The following is a 15,047-nucleotide window of genomic DNA, read 5'->3' on the forward strand; positions in this document are numbered from 1 at the left end:
CGACCACCCTCGGAGGCCGTTGCTGCGACAATAGTTAATTGTCGTGCAACGGCCTCCTAACTACTAGCACGTGCAATAGTTAATTTAGCGCGTGCCTCCAGGCGCTAGCGTTTAAGGACCCTGATGAGCCAGCATGGATGTTTACACAAATACCGTGCCGGAATATGACTTCTTCATTCGTTATCACATGCTATTCATCACAACGTAAATCACTGCATGGGTAGTCATATTTTTAATACAAATGTAATTTAGGCATTTTACATTCCATGTTTTTCAGGCGCTTTGCAACCACATTACATTCACACTTCATGCACATTGGTAACGCATTATCATTGACCTTGAGTTCTTTGTCCATATCTGGCCCTTGCGCCGATGAAATATTCAGTTAAATATGTATACAAGTTCATTAGATTGCACACATGTGTTTGGGCCAAGTGCAGTACAACGTGATTGAGAATCTGCACGAGTAGCGTGGGCAACAGCTGAATAGGAAATTGCGCAACGCACGTTAGTGCCACGTTCTTTTTCGTGAACACCAGGGGCAGGACACAACGTGTTTCAGGCAGTTATTCGCGCTGGAGCTTGCAAACTACCAGTCCTGGAGCTACCACGCTTCGACTGAACTTGCTCTATAGAGAAACGAGGTCACTTGCACCTCACGACTACATAGCACAAGAGCTACCAGACCACCGAGCCAGCCTTAAAGCAATATTCACATAATATTTCCGCTTGTCATTTCTTCCTCAAGAGGATGTTCGACACCAGTCAAACCGCAGACAAATAACTGGCAAGCATAATAAGGTTCTAATAATTTACTCTTACACTTCTTTCTAGGATCCAGTTTTGGAATATGACGGTAGGATATACATTAGCGCGTTTCGTTCCTGCGATCGCTGCAGTTGCTACATGCGAGCGCAGTGAGAAGGAACACGGGCCGCACTCTTGCCTTTTTTTATGAGTAATGTCATCATAACCACCCTTACTGCTACACGGCGTCAATGAACTTTGCTCTGCTTCATAACGGCACGATAATGTCAATGAATCCAGGAGGCGGCATTTCAAGACGGCTTTAGTATGGAATTACAACATCTTACTAGTTCTTCCAAACAGTTAAAGTTGTTAAGTGCGATCCCTGTACAACTGAGAAGCATTTGGTGAAGTCTCTACAATTTCTAAAATGTGTATCTGTATACGTTTAATATTGCAAACAATTGAGTGACTACATATTTTGCCTTAATGGTGCATATGCCACCGACGCACACACCAGGGTAGCTTTGGTGTTATGGCGTTGCGCTGCTGAGCTCGAGGGCGTGGGTTCTATCCCGCACGCAACGGCCGCATTTTCATGGAGGCGAATTGCAAGAACCTATGTGCACGCTAAAAAAAAAGGAAAAAAAAACTGCAAGTGGCCAGATGTATGATGCAGTCAGACCAGTATGGCGTGCCTCATAATCTGGCCATGGTTCTTACGTGGAGCTATTTCAATATAATTTTTTAATGCCATGGACGCAGACCCTGCAGAACGCGCTGCTCTGCAGCCTTATGTTCATTTCGGGGCCAGCTAAGAATAATCTTCGTTGGCGTCGGCAGAATTTTTGACGACTTTTAAGGATGCCGGTTCTCGAAGTTGCACAGTCGAGGTGCTCACGGACGCCATTTTTTAGCGCCTAACCTATGGATTCTATCAGGCATCTCTGGTCTCTTTGTAGGTTTTCTGAGTAAGCTACTGGGCAATCGTTTGGGCATGGTAATTGTGAAGTGGGTTGGATTACTCGAGGAGGTGTAGAGGGGCCACGTTTGGATGTGTGGGTTTAAATAGGAAGGCAAATATAGTATACTGTTGTGGTTGAAATTCTGCTGTTCTTCCATTTTCTTGGTCGGCAGATGCGTCGTGTATATTGAAAGTTTCCAGATGTCCTCATCCCAAAATGCAGCTGCACTACGTGTTCATGTGGAGCTGGCGCGTAACGCTCTCATTGGAATCCATAAAGTGGCATTACATGGACACTAACGCAAGAAAACGAATTAGGGTGTTGGTAGGGGTGGAGTGGAATTGGGAAGCCGAGGTAGCTTTCAGCGCAGCATGCCCATTCTGGGACAAAACAGTGACAGAGACCTGTCTTCCAACTGATGTTCTTTCCACTCGTCTGCATATATGTATATGCATACATACATACATACATACATACATACATACAACATACATCTGTACCTCTGTATCTCTCTCTCTCTCTCTCTCTATATATATATATATATATATATATATATATATATAATATATATATATATATATATATATATATATATATTGTAGTGAAGCGTTGGAACACTGTAGTGGGTCGTTCGCTCCAGCGCCTTGAAGTGGGTCTCCCTCGCCAGTACCTTCTAGTGGGTCGTTTCCTTCGGCTCTCGAGCGCCGCTCGTGCTGAGAGTCCGTGCTGCGCTTTTTGGACAGTCGCCCTTGCGCTGCTTCGAGTGCCATCAAATAAACACCCTTATAAATTGTTGGAGAGTGCTGTACCCTCACAACCGCTCCGAAACCCCTTCGATGCCCCTGGAGCTTCGATCCCGTGCACTACCATCTACCATGCCGCAAGACGCCTCCCAGCAAACGCCTGCTCCCGCACCCCCCGCCTGTCCCGGTGTCCCTCGTCAACGCGACCCACCTATCTTCACTGGCGCGGATGGCACGGACGTGGAGGACTGGCTTGCTATCTACGAGCGCGTGAGCGTACCCAACAAATGGGACGAGGTAGGAAAATTGAGCAACTTGGTATTTTACCTGGCGGGAGTAGCAAGTCTGTGGTACAACAACCACGAGTCCGATTTCCCGACCTGGTCCACTTTCAAGACTGCAATTATCGACGTGTTTGGCCGCCCTGCTGTTCGTAAGCTACAAGCAGAACAGCGTTTGCGCGAACGGGCTCAGCAGGTAGGGGAATCTTTCACCAGTTACATAGAGGACATCCTGGACTTGTGCAAGAAAACCAACGCGACCATGTCTGAGTTGGATAAGATCAAGAATGTCATGAAGGGCATCGACGACGACGCCTTCACCATGCTCCTCGCCAAAAATCCTCGCACGGTGGCAGAGCTAATAACGCTGTGCCAGAGTTATGAGGAGCTACGCCGGCAGCGGTCGTTGACCCGTCGGCCGCCAGCACGGGACGCAGATCTCGCTGGCTTGTCAACCGTTTCTGACTACACCACCTTGCTGGCTGAAATGAAGACATTTGTGCGCGAAGAAATTGCTCGCCAGCTCTCTCTGCTGCCCTTTGCCCACCCGCAGCATGTGGAACAGCCATCAACCACACTCCCGCCTCCCATCCGCAGAGTGATTGAACAGGAAATCGCCGAAGTCATGCCCGAATGTCACCAGCGCCCTCCAGCACCGGCGCCACTTAGCTACGCTCAAGTTGTCGCTAGACCGGCCCAAGCCAGCTCTGCGGCTGCCCCGTTTAGTTACGCCGAAGCCGTCGCTGGACCACCGTCGTTCGAAGCGGTTGTACCGCCTACGTATGCCGATGTCACTAGGCTCCGTCTGCAGCCCACCATGCAGCCATATCAGCAGCCGCTACGTCCACCTCTCTCTCTCTCTCTCTCTCTCTCTATATATATATATATATATATATATATATATATTGCAAGACGACACCCGGGACGAAGGCAGATACCTTGTATTTCAACACAGCGAGAGACAGCTAACGAGCACCAACCTGACAAATGATGATGATGATTATGAGGATGGGTATGTAGAGATGAAGACGATGATGAACTGCACAGTTAGCGCTCTCTCTTTCTTTCTTTCTCTCTCTCTCTCTCTCTCTCTCTCTCTATATATATATATATATATATATATATATATATATATAATATGAACGAGAGAACAGGAAATCAAGGGGCCCGATTTTTATTAGCCGTATCATTGAGCGAGTGAGTGAGTGAAATAACTTTTATTACAGGTCCGGCGAGGACGCGAACTCGTCGCGCACCCGGCTAGTCCCACGTCGGGACCGGCAGGTCTAGCGACCCTTCTGAAAAGCCCTAACTGCCGTTTTGGAATCGCTGTAGATCTCAGACCCACGACCGTCTAGCAGGGCGAGGGCGATGGCGGCTTGCTCGGCGACTTCGGGGTCTGAAGTGCGAATTGAAGCGCTATTGGAAAGCTTGCCGCTGGAGTCGACCACGACGACGGCAAAGGTCTTCCCATCGCTGTACTCCGCGGCGTCGACGAAGCGTGCTCTGATGCCTTGTTGATAGATCTGTTTCAGAATTGCTACTGCTCTCGCCTTGCGTCTCATTAGAAGCCAACAAACAATGACACCAGGACAGCATAGGGCAAATTACCTGCAGTTCTTCATTGAATTAAAGAAATGATAACTTAATGGAAATGAAAGTGGATGAAAAAACAACTGGTCACTGGTGGGATACAAACCCACGTCTTCGCATTGGGCGTGCGTTGCTCTTACCAACTGAACTACCGCGGCGTCGGTTTCCCATCCACTTTCCGGAGTATTTATGTTTATCTGCTAGAACTAACCCTGGGAGTGTAAGCCAGCGCCACCACCCACGGCTCTAACATTGAAGTGAACAGAACTGGACAATAGCGCGCATTAAGTGGGAAGCGTTTAGCTACAGATGAATGGTGAATTTGGCCCTACGGTGGGTCGCTACGTTCCTTCAATGCTAATCGCATTAACGCAGACATTCACCAAGAGAATGGTTCTGCTGAAGTGTTTTAACGAAGACATACTCTGTTCCTAGATCTGTTTTTGATCTTTAAGGAAGGACAAAACAACTGTTGAGGTTATTCATTGTCGAAAGCAGAGCACGGGACTTTTTATTGGCAGCGTTTCATCCAAAATACTTTTTAGTGAACATCTGTGTTCTTCAGAAGCGCGTGCCGTGTCTTTAGAATGGTTGTTGGTATTGCAGAGTTGATCGCTGGAGCCGTGAAGGTGTTCCGGGAAAATGAAGAGCACAACACGTCTTTCAATGTCATGATGTCGGTCCAACATGTTTTGGGGCCCATTTACTGTCCTCGTTATTACAGTGCATTTCTGATATTGAGAAAACATTGGATTTATACATTTGTTATTGACTTTGTTGAGATGGTCCGTAACTTCCTCCGGGCGTTCTCTATCAAAATCAATGCACGCTATTAGGCTTTCAATGATGTTTCGGCCAGTTGCTTTGTAGTGACTATGTGTGGTTTGTAGTAGTAGTAGTAGTAGGTAGTAGTAGTAGTAGTAGTAGTAGTAGTAGTAGTAGTAGTAGTAGTAGTAGTAGTAGTAGTAGTAGTAGTAGTAGTAGTAGTAGTAGTGTGTGTGTAAAAACTTTTTATTAGTAGAAAACTTAATTTGGTGTTTTGTAACAAAGTCCCAGAGGGTGGAGCCCTCAGTCCAGGGCCCCATTTGCTGCTGCTATCCGGCTGGCCCGGTCGATCAGGTATCGCTGGTCGTCGAAGGCTGTGCTGGAAAGAGCGGCTTCCTACTGGGATGGGGAGGCGTTGGGTATTCTAGGTAGGCCGGGTGGTTTGGATAATTCCCACGTAGAATGGTAGAGGTTTGGGTGTCCACCACAGAAAGGAAATTTGTCGGGGTACTGGATAGGGTAAAAAGTGGGGCGGAGAGCAAGGCTGGGGAACGTATTAGTTTGGAGCTGGCGCCAAGCGGCTGCCTCTGCACGGTTTAGCTTCACGTGTGGTGGAGGGAATGTTCTACGGGATAGTCTGGGGTGTTGTAGTATATGCGTGTATGTAAGCGGTATCATTTCCACCTTGTCTGGGTTGGACTGGTCTTCCACCGGTGCCTGGAGGGTTAGGCCTCGGGCTGTCGCATGAACGCGCTCATTGCCAGGGAGCGACGCATGCCCAGGTGTCCAGACTAGGTGAACTAGTGGAATATTTTGCTTCTTGTGTGGAATTTTATGAGCGATCGGTGAAATCCGTCCTTGTGCGTAGTTTCGACATGCTTGCTGGGAATCTGTAAGAATATGTATGATCTTATCTGGGGGTTGAGCGCTGATGGCGAGGGCTATGGCACATTCTTCTGCTTCCGTGCAGTTGTCAGTGCGTATTGTGGCTGATAATACTGCTTAGCCCCTCCAGTCGGCCACCGCTACCACTTTGGCTGTAATGTCGGGTTAGCACGCGGCGTCTGTATAGAAGGTGTCGAGGTCGTTGCAGTATGCTTGGTGCAGTGCCATTGCACGTGCAGCGCGCCTGCCTTTATGGTGTTCGGGGTGCATATTCCGAGGCATGGGAGCCACTGTAATGTTTTCTTTGATGTTTAGTGCGATTGACAGGGGCTAGCGCGGGGCAAAATCTGATGTTGGGTAACGTAATTGTCTGAGTACGTGCCTTCCTGTCAATGTGCGTTTCAGTCGTTCGATCTGACTGACTTTCTGGGCTTCGAATAATTCGGCCATGGTGTTATGCAAACCAAGCTGTAGTAGTCTGGCTGTTGAGGTGTAGACACGAAGGCCCGTCGCCGTTTTCACCGCTGTTCGTACGAGGGTGTCTAGCTGGTTTGTTTGTTTTTGGGTGAGTCGGTGGTAAGGTGTGTGATAGGTAAGGCGGCTTACGATTAAAGTGTGTATGATGCACATGACATCGGATTCTTTTAGGCCGTGGCGGTGGTTCGTGACCTGCCGGATCATTTGTACTACCTGATTAATCTGTTTCTTCAGGAGCATCAGGGTATATGTCGCTTTCGCATTGGCTTGAACGTGGAGTCCTAGTAAGCGTAATTTGTTAACCTTATTTACAGGTTCACCCTCGATAGTCACCGTGATGTGAGGTGGTAGGTGATGTTTCCTTTGGAGTTTTTTTTTTTTTACTATAAGCAATTCTGACTTTTGAGCTGCGCACGTAAGTCCTCCTGCTCGTGCATATTTCTGGGTGACATCCGCTGCTGCTTGTAGTGCGTCCTGTATTTCACCATCTGAGCCATATCATCAGCATAAAGTGCATGCCTAATTCCCGGTATGCATCTAGTAGTGCAGGTAGTCTGCTCATAGCAATGTCAAATAGCACGGGGGAAAGCACTGACCCTTGCGGCGTGCCTTTTCCCGCAAGAGGAATGGAGTCCGAACGTATATTTCCTATACCTATAGTCGCAGTGAGATTTTTAAGAAACGCCCGGACGTAATTGTATAGTCGTCGGCCACACTTGGTTGCCACTAGACTGGTGAATATGAGGTCGTGAGCTACGTTATCAAACACGCCTTTCAGGTCTAACGCAGGGATGGCTTTGCTTTGTTGGGTGCTAATATGGTCAATTATCTCTTCCTTAATTTGCAGCAGTACGTATTGAGTGGATATCCCCGGTCGAAGACCGAGCATTGTGGGCGGCAACAGGGCTTGCTCTTCTAGGTACGGCTGAAGCCTAGCCAGGACGACGTTTTCAAATAACTTTCCTATGCATGATGTGAGCGAGGTGGGTCTCATTTGGTTTAGAGAGGGCTGCTTGCCTGGTTTTGGCATCATTGTAATATCGGCGTGCCGCCATTCTTGCGGCAGCGTGCCCTCTAACCAGTGGTACTGAAAATAATCCGTAAGATCTTTTAACGATCTGTCGTCGTGCTTTGGACAATGATAGACCCAGTGTTCCTAAAGGATTGTTGAAATTGAAGGGATAAACCAGAACCCACCGAGCCGTTCCGTGTCAAAAGCAGAGATATATTTTAACAAGCCAAAACTGTTTTGGTGACAATAAATTTCGGTTTTTTTCAAAGTGGCACACCACTGCTGGAACATTAGTCCTGGGACATATATCGACTCGGCATGTATGAATTGGATTTCGAGGTTTTCTCGTCGGGTTTTGCTGGTGCTTTTTCTGTCTAATAAACTTTCCACTGTTTAATCAGCGCTATTGCCCCTTGTAGTGTTTTGTTCATTTGCACATGCGCTGTTCTTCGTTGCATCGACCTACAAAGTAAGTGATATTTCCTAACACAAAAACATGTTTTTACCGCATTCATAACGCCGCGTGTTTTTTTATTGCGACATTTAAAGAGCACAAAGCTCTGAAGGTCAAGTTTTGAAGCTTATTTTACATACTTATAAAAACCTCGCTGAGTTTGTGCAAATGATGGCCTGGGACTGCACACAGCATAAGTATATTTTGACTGCGCAATATATTCACAACTTTTGAGTGGTTCCTTAAAGTAAGTAGATCCCTTCACTATTTCTCGGGGTCTGCTCGAATGCCCTCATATCTGGTTTATTGGCGCCGCAGATAAAAACACGCTGAAAATAGACATGGCAAACGCAAGCGCCCACTCTGAACTCGAGCTTTAATAAGAAAGTCAGGAGAATATAAGTTACACGTACGTGTTCATATGAAGCGGTCTGATCCCTTTAAAGAAGGGAAATTGATTTTCGGTTCATCGTCCGTAGGTGTGCTATACCCTTAAGCATATACATCACGCTCCATGCAAGCATTGTCTGGATCGTGTAATCCCTCAGGCTCATCTGTTAGCTTGGCACCATGAACAGAGAACATCGGAGATCATCGACGCTGGGCACATTCCATAAAAAAATAAATGCATCAGTCATCTGTCACCTGTATCACACAAGACATATTGCCTATTTTGGAATAAATACATCACGTCACATAAGGACATGTTAGAATATATTCTGTCTAGTTTTGATTAAGTGTTTAGCAGAGAATAGGAGCTTGCGTTCAGCGTGTCTGTCGTTACGTCTCATGTACTTTGATGTGATTCCTTCGCAACAGTAATGAACCCGAAGCAACTAGCCCTACTTTCTGTGCCCTGAAACATCAAATGCCAGGCGCGCACTCGAAGGCGTAGTCATGAGCATCAGACTTCTCGTTTGCTATGATGACAAATTCTGTATGCATGAAGTTTTTTACAGTACTATCTACAAGGGAAGACAGACATTGGGCGTCGCCGTCGATGCTAGCTTCCGAAAAGGCACCGTGACATTTTTGCACTACATGAAAAAATCAAGACTTTGCAGGAAGGGAACGGTGACACTGTTCCGCACTATACATTTGCACAGTGTCGACGCGTTGAATCATGGAAGCCTTTACGTAGCAGAGGGCACAGTGTAAAGTGTGTTCGAATTATTTTCGAACAAAGCACTTCAAGCTTACGACTATTTGTACACCTCTAACTTACTTAGTCTCGTAGTCGCCGAAACGTTTCCTCAAGTACACGATCGAATTATTTATTGCAGAGTAGGTTCTATGAAATACAAGGGCGCAAATTCATATTTTTAACACTCACGCATAAAATGCATATCGAAGAAAAGCTAATGCTTAATAAATACATGACTATATTTGTTTTGTTTCGGCAGTTTCTCATATGCATCAAGATGCTGGAGAGCCATGGCTGTTTTATTTGGACATTGGTAAGAATTTATTTAAAATATTGTTTCTATACCGCACCTTGCCAATGTCGTGTGTGTACAGATATATAGCACCTGGCGCATGGGCATGTTCTTTATTCTTTGCGTACAATAAGTGCAAGATCCATGGGCACAGAAAGCGTAGGGTGTGCTATAAAGTAGTACTTACGATTATCGCAGCCTAATTTCTTGTTAGGCAGAAGACCGCAAAGGCTATAATTATTCTACAAGAGCCTCTTAGTACAGAAAAAGTCTAGCCATACTGTCAGTAATTTTGCCCAAGTTAGCGTTTGTAGAGCAGTCCACACTAATATCTGAAATGAGTTGATGCGCTGCGGTAGGAAAATATCGACGTCTGGGAATTGCTGACCAGATTGAAAGAGTGCTCATGGTAAGCAGAAAACCGTTAAGATTATAATCGTTGTAGAAGAACTTCTTAGTACAGAAAGATTCTAGCCGTACTGTCACTCATTTTGGCCAAGTTAGCATTTGTAGAGTCGTCCACACTAATGTCTAAAGTGAGGAGTCGATGCGTTGTGATGCAAAAATATCGATGTATCTGGGCTGCTGACGGGGTTGAGAGAGTGCTTATGGCCAGTGAAAGCCACAAGAAAGCCCAGACAACACAGTATTGAGCCCGGTACTATGATTTTAGCAGATACTGTGTTGATACTCTGCCTTTGCTGCCCAGCACTCGGGCGCGCTAGATAAAAGTGTAGACGATTGTAGTTATGTAAACACACGTTGAAGCACGCAGTGTTGCTGGCATGTTGCTAATGCACCTTGAAAAAAAAAAAACGCGGGGAATGCGGGAGATGGAAATTCGAGATGATGAACAAGGGGAGAGACGAGAACAAGGGGAGAGACGGAGCCAACGTTTCGACAAGTGGACTTGTCTTCTTCAAGGCTTTGTCTGAAGTAGACAAGTGGACTTGACAAGTGGACTTGTCTTCTTCAAGGCCTTGAAGAAGACAAATCCACTCGTCGAAACGTTGGCTCCGTCTCTCCCTTTGTTCTCGTGTTGCTCATCGTAATGCACCTTGAAGCATGCAGGTTTCACGTGCAACACATGCAGCAGCATAGAGATGTAGTTGTGTAAAATAGAAGTCTGCTTACAATGTTCTCATAGAAACTGGGGATTGGGTTTTGTCATTTCGTTGATCTGTGCTCAGAATTTCCTGGTCATTTAAATTTTCAATAGGGCAGATATTTAGTTGCCATTACGAACATATACATGAAATATCGGCATTGTATAAGAGGCCATAATGCCACCGAAATTGAGATAGCAATTGCCGGAAAGCTCAGCTAGTTAAATACCACCGAATTAGAATTTGCTGATATTTCAAGTTCAACGTTCATGTAACTGAAACAAAAATATAACTTCTTCTAAAACGAATAATTTTTTTTCTGCCAACCCATGCTTGGCGGCTGCCGGTGGTCGGTGATTGATGGTCTATGGGAGGACTTTGGATACAAAGTCGCTGAGGGAAAGCGTGCGCGCTCTCGCGCGCCTGCATTGTAAGGGGGGGGGGGAGGCGAAAGGGAATATAGCGCGTGAGCTTTTTGGCACCTGAAGGTTCACGCTCGGAAAGGACAGCCCCCCCCCCCCCCCCCGACACCCTCCCCCCATGAAACTGCTGCCATATAGTGCGCCTGTGGGAGAGATGTGTGGCGGTCGCATTCCACGTCGGCGCTCACACCGCTGACGACGCACGCACGCACGCACCCACATGCACACGCGGGCGAGCGAGCAAGCAAACAAGCAAAGCAAAGCAAAGCACATTACGCTCGTTCGTTTGTTGGCTCGCTCACTCGTTCTTTACTTCGTTCGTTCGGGCTATTCGCTAGAATTGACAATCATCGAAGATGGCTACCGCACAGTTTTTTTTTTATTACGGGATTAGCGTTGCTTTCTCACCACTTGAAATATTGCTTATTGTACTCATCACAGGAATCTGAATAGATTGTAAGACGTTTGCAGCATGATTATTCAGCGATAAATGCGTTCCGCGAAATCAAAGAGACATATTAAAAAATCAAGAGATCTTGCAGTCCGTAAGAACTTTGAGTATTCTCTGAGCTGTTTTTCTGAGTATGCATGCTTTGCATTCCAGGTGCTGTCGATCGCTGTGGGAGGTACGTAGTCAACGTTATATCAAGCCGTGAAATTTTCGTTGTCAGCCCGGCGCTGCATGCTACGCTGATTTTTCATTAAGTAGCAAAGTGTTATTATATGCACCTGCGTTGGCCAAAGCCCAATAGTGTTTGTTCCTGACCGCAAAAGGGGTTGTTGGCGAATATGAGAATGACTTGCAAGTTTATAAGAACAAATTATCTAGCGCAACATTAGAATAAAGCACAAACAGGCGTTATCACGGTTTGCGCCGCTAACAGGCATGCGTAAATGCTTTGCCATCACTCAATTTGGTTCTCGTTCGATTTGATTTTCTACTTCGTCACACAAAACTGGAATAAAACTTTACTTGTGCTGCAGAACCACTATTTTCCTGAAAAAGCATCACAAAGTGACGCGTGTGCAGCAACGAGAACAGATAACCACATTCCGGTGTAGATATTAAGCGGTGTTGTCTTAGTCCACTTTTACAGGACCTGTCTTTGAATTTGAATTAGAATTTTTACCAATTTCGCGTTAAGCAAGTTTGATCAACCACCTAGAAGTAAAGATTTTGACAAATGACAGAATACAGTAGCAAGCAATCTGTATTCAGAAATCAAGTTCTTCAGAAATGCCTAACGTGAATCAAGGTTCTTAGGAAGGAAAGTTGCCATTCGCTTAAAGGTAGCTCAATGTCAAGAATAAAAGGCATAGAAATTGGTCGCAAAGAATTCTCTGAAATTTGCTGAACATTTATCGCGGTCCTGGTATTGTGTTGGCCAAACATTACGCGCCTGCCGCGGATGTTATCCAAAGATTGGCGGTAAAAGATAAATTGAATGAGTCTCAGGGCTGAAATGATAAAATAAGCTAGAAAAACACGCAAATGGTAGGGCAGTATTACTCAGGAGAATAAAACGAAGAAAGTGCATTCAATCAAGTAATCGTTTGTTCAAGCGCATCCGTTTACGAGTTTGATATCGTCAGGAAATGTAAACCTACATTCGGCACATTGCAGAAAAGATCTGCTGTGTTGCTAGGTTTATAGTTGATAGGTTGTGAAAGTACAACAGACAAAATTAAATACAGAAAGAGGTCATGAAGTGAAGCTACTGTACTGGGACCTCTCATGGGACCTGTCGGAAATGGCATTCAGACATCAATAGACTTTCCTTCGCTGGAAATAGAATTTATTCTAATATAAGACGGAATAGACGTTCCCATAACTAGTGAAAAGCAAGGCATTTCAATTCCGGTCATACGTGATGGTGTATCTCTTAAAACATAGTGTTTCACATTAATCCCTGCACAGATGTTCCTTATTTCACTGGATTACAACTGATCTGTGCTCCTGTTGCTATTTCTTTATTTTTGTATTACTGAAGTGAAAAAAAAATATTTGTTTGCTTACACTGTGAAGGAAAGACGACATGAAACACTGAAACCTCGATGAGTGCGTCCAAGTACATATATAGTAGTTGGGGCAAGGTGGTGTGCTGAGTAACTGCGGTCCTAAATGTGTTATCTGGCTAGACATTACAACCCTACGGCTGCAGTTGTTGCTACAGTGACATTTTAAGCATCCAGAAGCTAGTTGCGCTTACGCAACGAGGTGGGTAGGCAATGCGTTTCAAATCCCGACGCGGTGGCCGCTACAATCATGGGGGCGTATTGAACCGATTGTGACTTCGATGCGATGGTTAGCCGGTGCGCATATATATATATATATATATATATATATATATATATATATATATATATATATAGAAGCACTACAATGCGCTAGATGGTTGATGATATCGAACTTTTTTCGTTTGAGTTGCTCGTTACATAACGAAGGTCTCGAATCCAGCAACATTGATGCCTCCAGGTTGCATATGTGGGTTTATTGACCAGTTGCCTTCACCCAGAAAAGATCATGTGCTCGTGACGCCTGCGGCAGAAAGGATGTTCCACATCCGCCGCCAAGGTTGTAAGTGGTGGCGCTAGCTAACACTCCCAGGGGGGTTAGTTCTAGTAGGAAAACTTAACTAGCCCGGAAATTGGATGGGAAAACGACGCCGCGTTAGCTTCATTGGTAAGAGCATCGCACGCATAATGCGAAGACGTGGAATTGTTCCCCAACTGCGGCAAAGTTGTTTTTTCATCTACTTTCATTTTACAATAATTTATAATTTCTTTAATTCAATTAGTAAGAACAAGCAATTTCCCCTATGTTGTGCTTGGTGTCTGTGTTTGTTGGCTTTTTATGATATGATTAAAAATAATCGAGTCCCTCGGTTCCCTTTCTTCTCATTCATTAGAGTGATGTTCCATGAAAAAAAGTATTAGGATGAAGTAATAAAGACACTCATAAACCGAAAGCTAATTCACAGGTTGTTCATTGCCTTTTTCTCTCTCTGTGCCTGTATTTCATCTTGCATTAAAGTTACAGTAATGATATGTTAGACATGAAAGCTATAGTAAGTACATGCTAGTAGCCAAACAGCAATATTAACCGAGCAAATAAGGCCAGCAGCAGATTTGGCTAAGCTGGGAGAACGTGCAGCGTTAAGCTAGTAGACTTACATGTGGCACGTAGAGTAGATGGTGGCCAGCGTGGTGATCTTTCTTGAGGCATGTTTGTACCGCGTTGTAGGAAGTAGAGGAAGCATCGCTGGCTTGCGGCAATCTGTATAGGCGACGTTGGGATAATGAGCCCAGAGCAGCCGCTAAATTTCGGCAGGCTGTGTGGAAATGGGTTAGATCGTCGTGTTATGCAGCGAGTCCTTCTGGTGCTACGCGTGCATCTCCCACAAGGGGTGAACAAGGGATGAATTTAACAGCTGTGCGTTCATCTCTCCATTTACGTGCAGTTCAATCTGGCGTAGGTGAGCAATGGTTCTACCTGCAGAAGGAGGTCGAAACCTACGTAAATAGAATGAATGAGACGTCCGGAGGTCATGTCTTGACATGGGGTATGACTGACGATTACGGATATTGGCGAGATCATCCACATCATCGTATCCAAACGTAAGTGGATGACATGTCTGTAGTCGACTTGATGGGTTACCAGATGTGCTTCGCGTATAGAGGCAGCTAATATGGCGCTCTTATGAATATTTACACATTTGCTCATGTTTGCGACATGACATAATCTGCTAGTGTTACCTGCTTTGTGTCGAACAACCCTTTAACCGTCTTCGGCATGTTTGAACGCATTTTAAAGAGACACGTGCGTCGTGACGGTAATCCTTGGCGAACAAAGCAATGCTAAGCACGAAAGGGAAGCTTCAAATTAAAAAAAGAAATGATACAGATCCCGCGAAGCGAGGAAATCTATGTTATGTGAAGGATATCCCAGGTATATCTGGCTATCCAATGTCGTTTGGGGTTAGTCGAAGCATTATCAGATCAAACATCATGCTTGTGAAATGCAAGCAATTATGTGCGCGACGTGAGCGCTGTGTGTGACGACAGCAAGGAGATGACGATGACACGATGGCGACTTGATCACTACCTGCCCCCCCCCCCCCCCTCCCCCCTTTTTTTTTATTACTCAGGCGACCAAACATT

The sequence above is a fragment of the Dermacentor silvarum genome, chromosome 10, assembly GCF_013339745.2.
Source record: "Dermacentor silvarum isolate Dsil-2018 chromosome 10, BIME_Dsil_1.4, whole genome shotgun sequence".
Classification (NCBI taxonomy): domain Eukaryota; kingdom Metazoa; phylum Arthropoda; class Arachnida; order Ixodida; family Ixodidae; genus Dermacentor; species Dermacentor silvarum.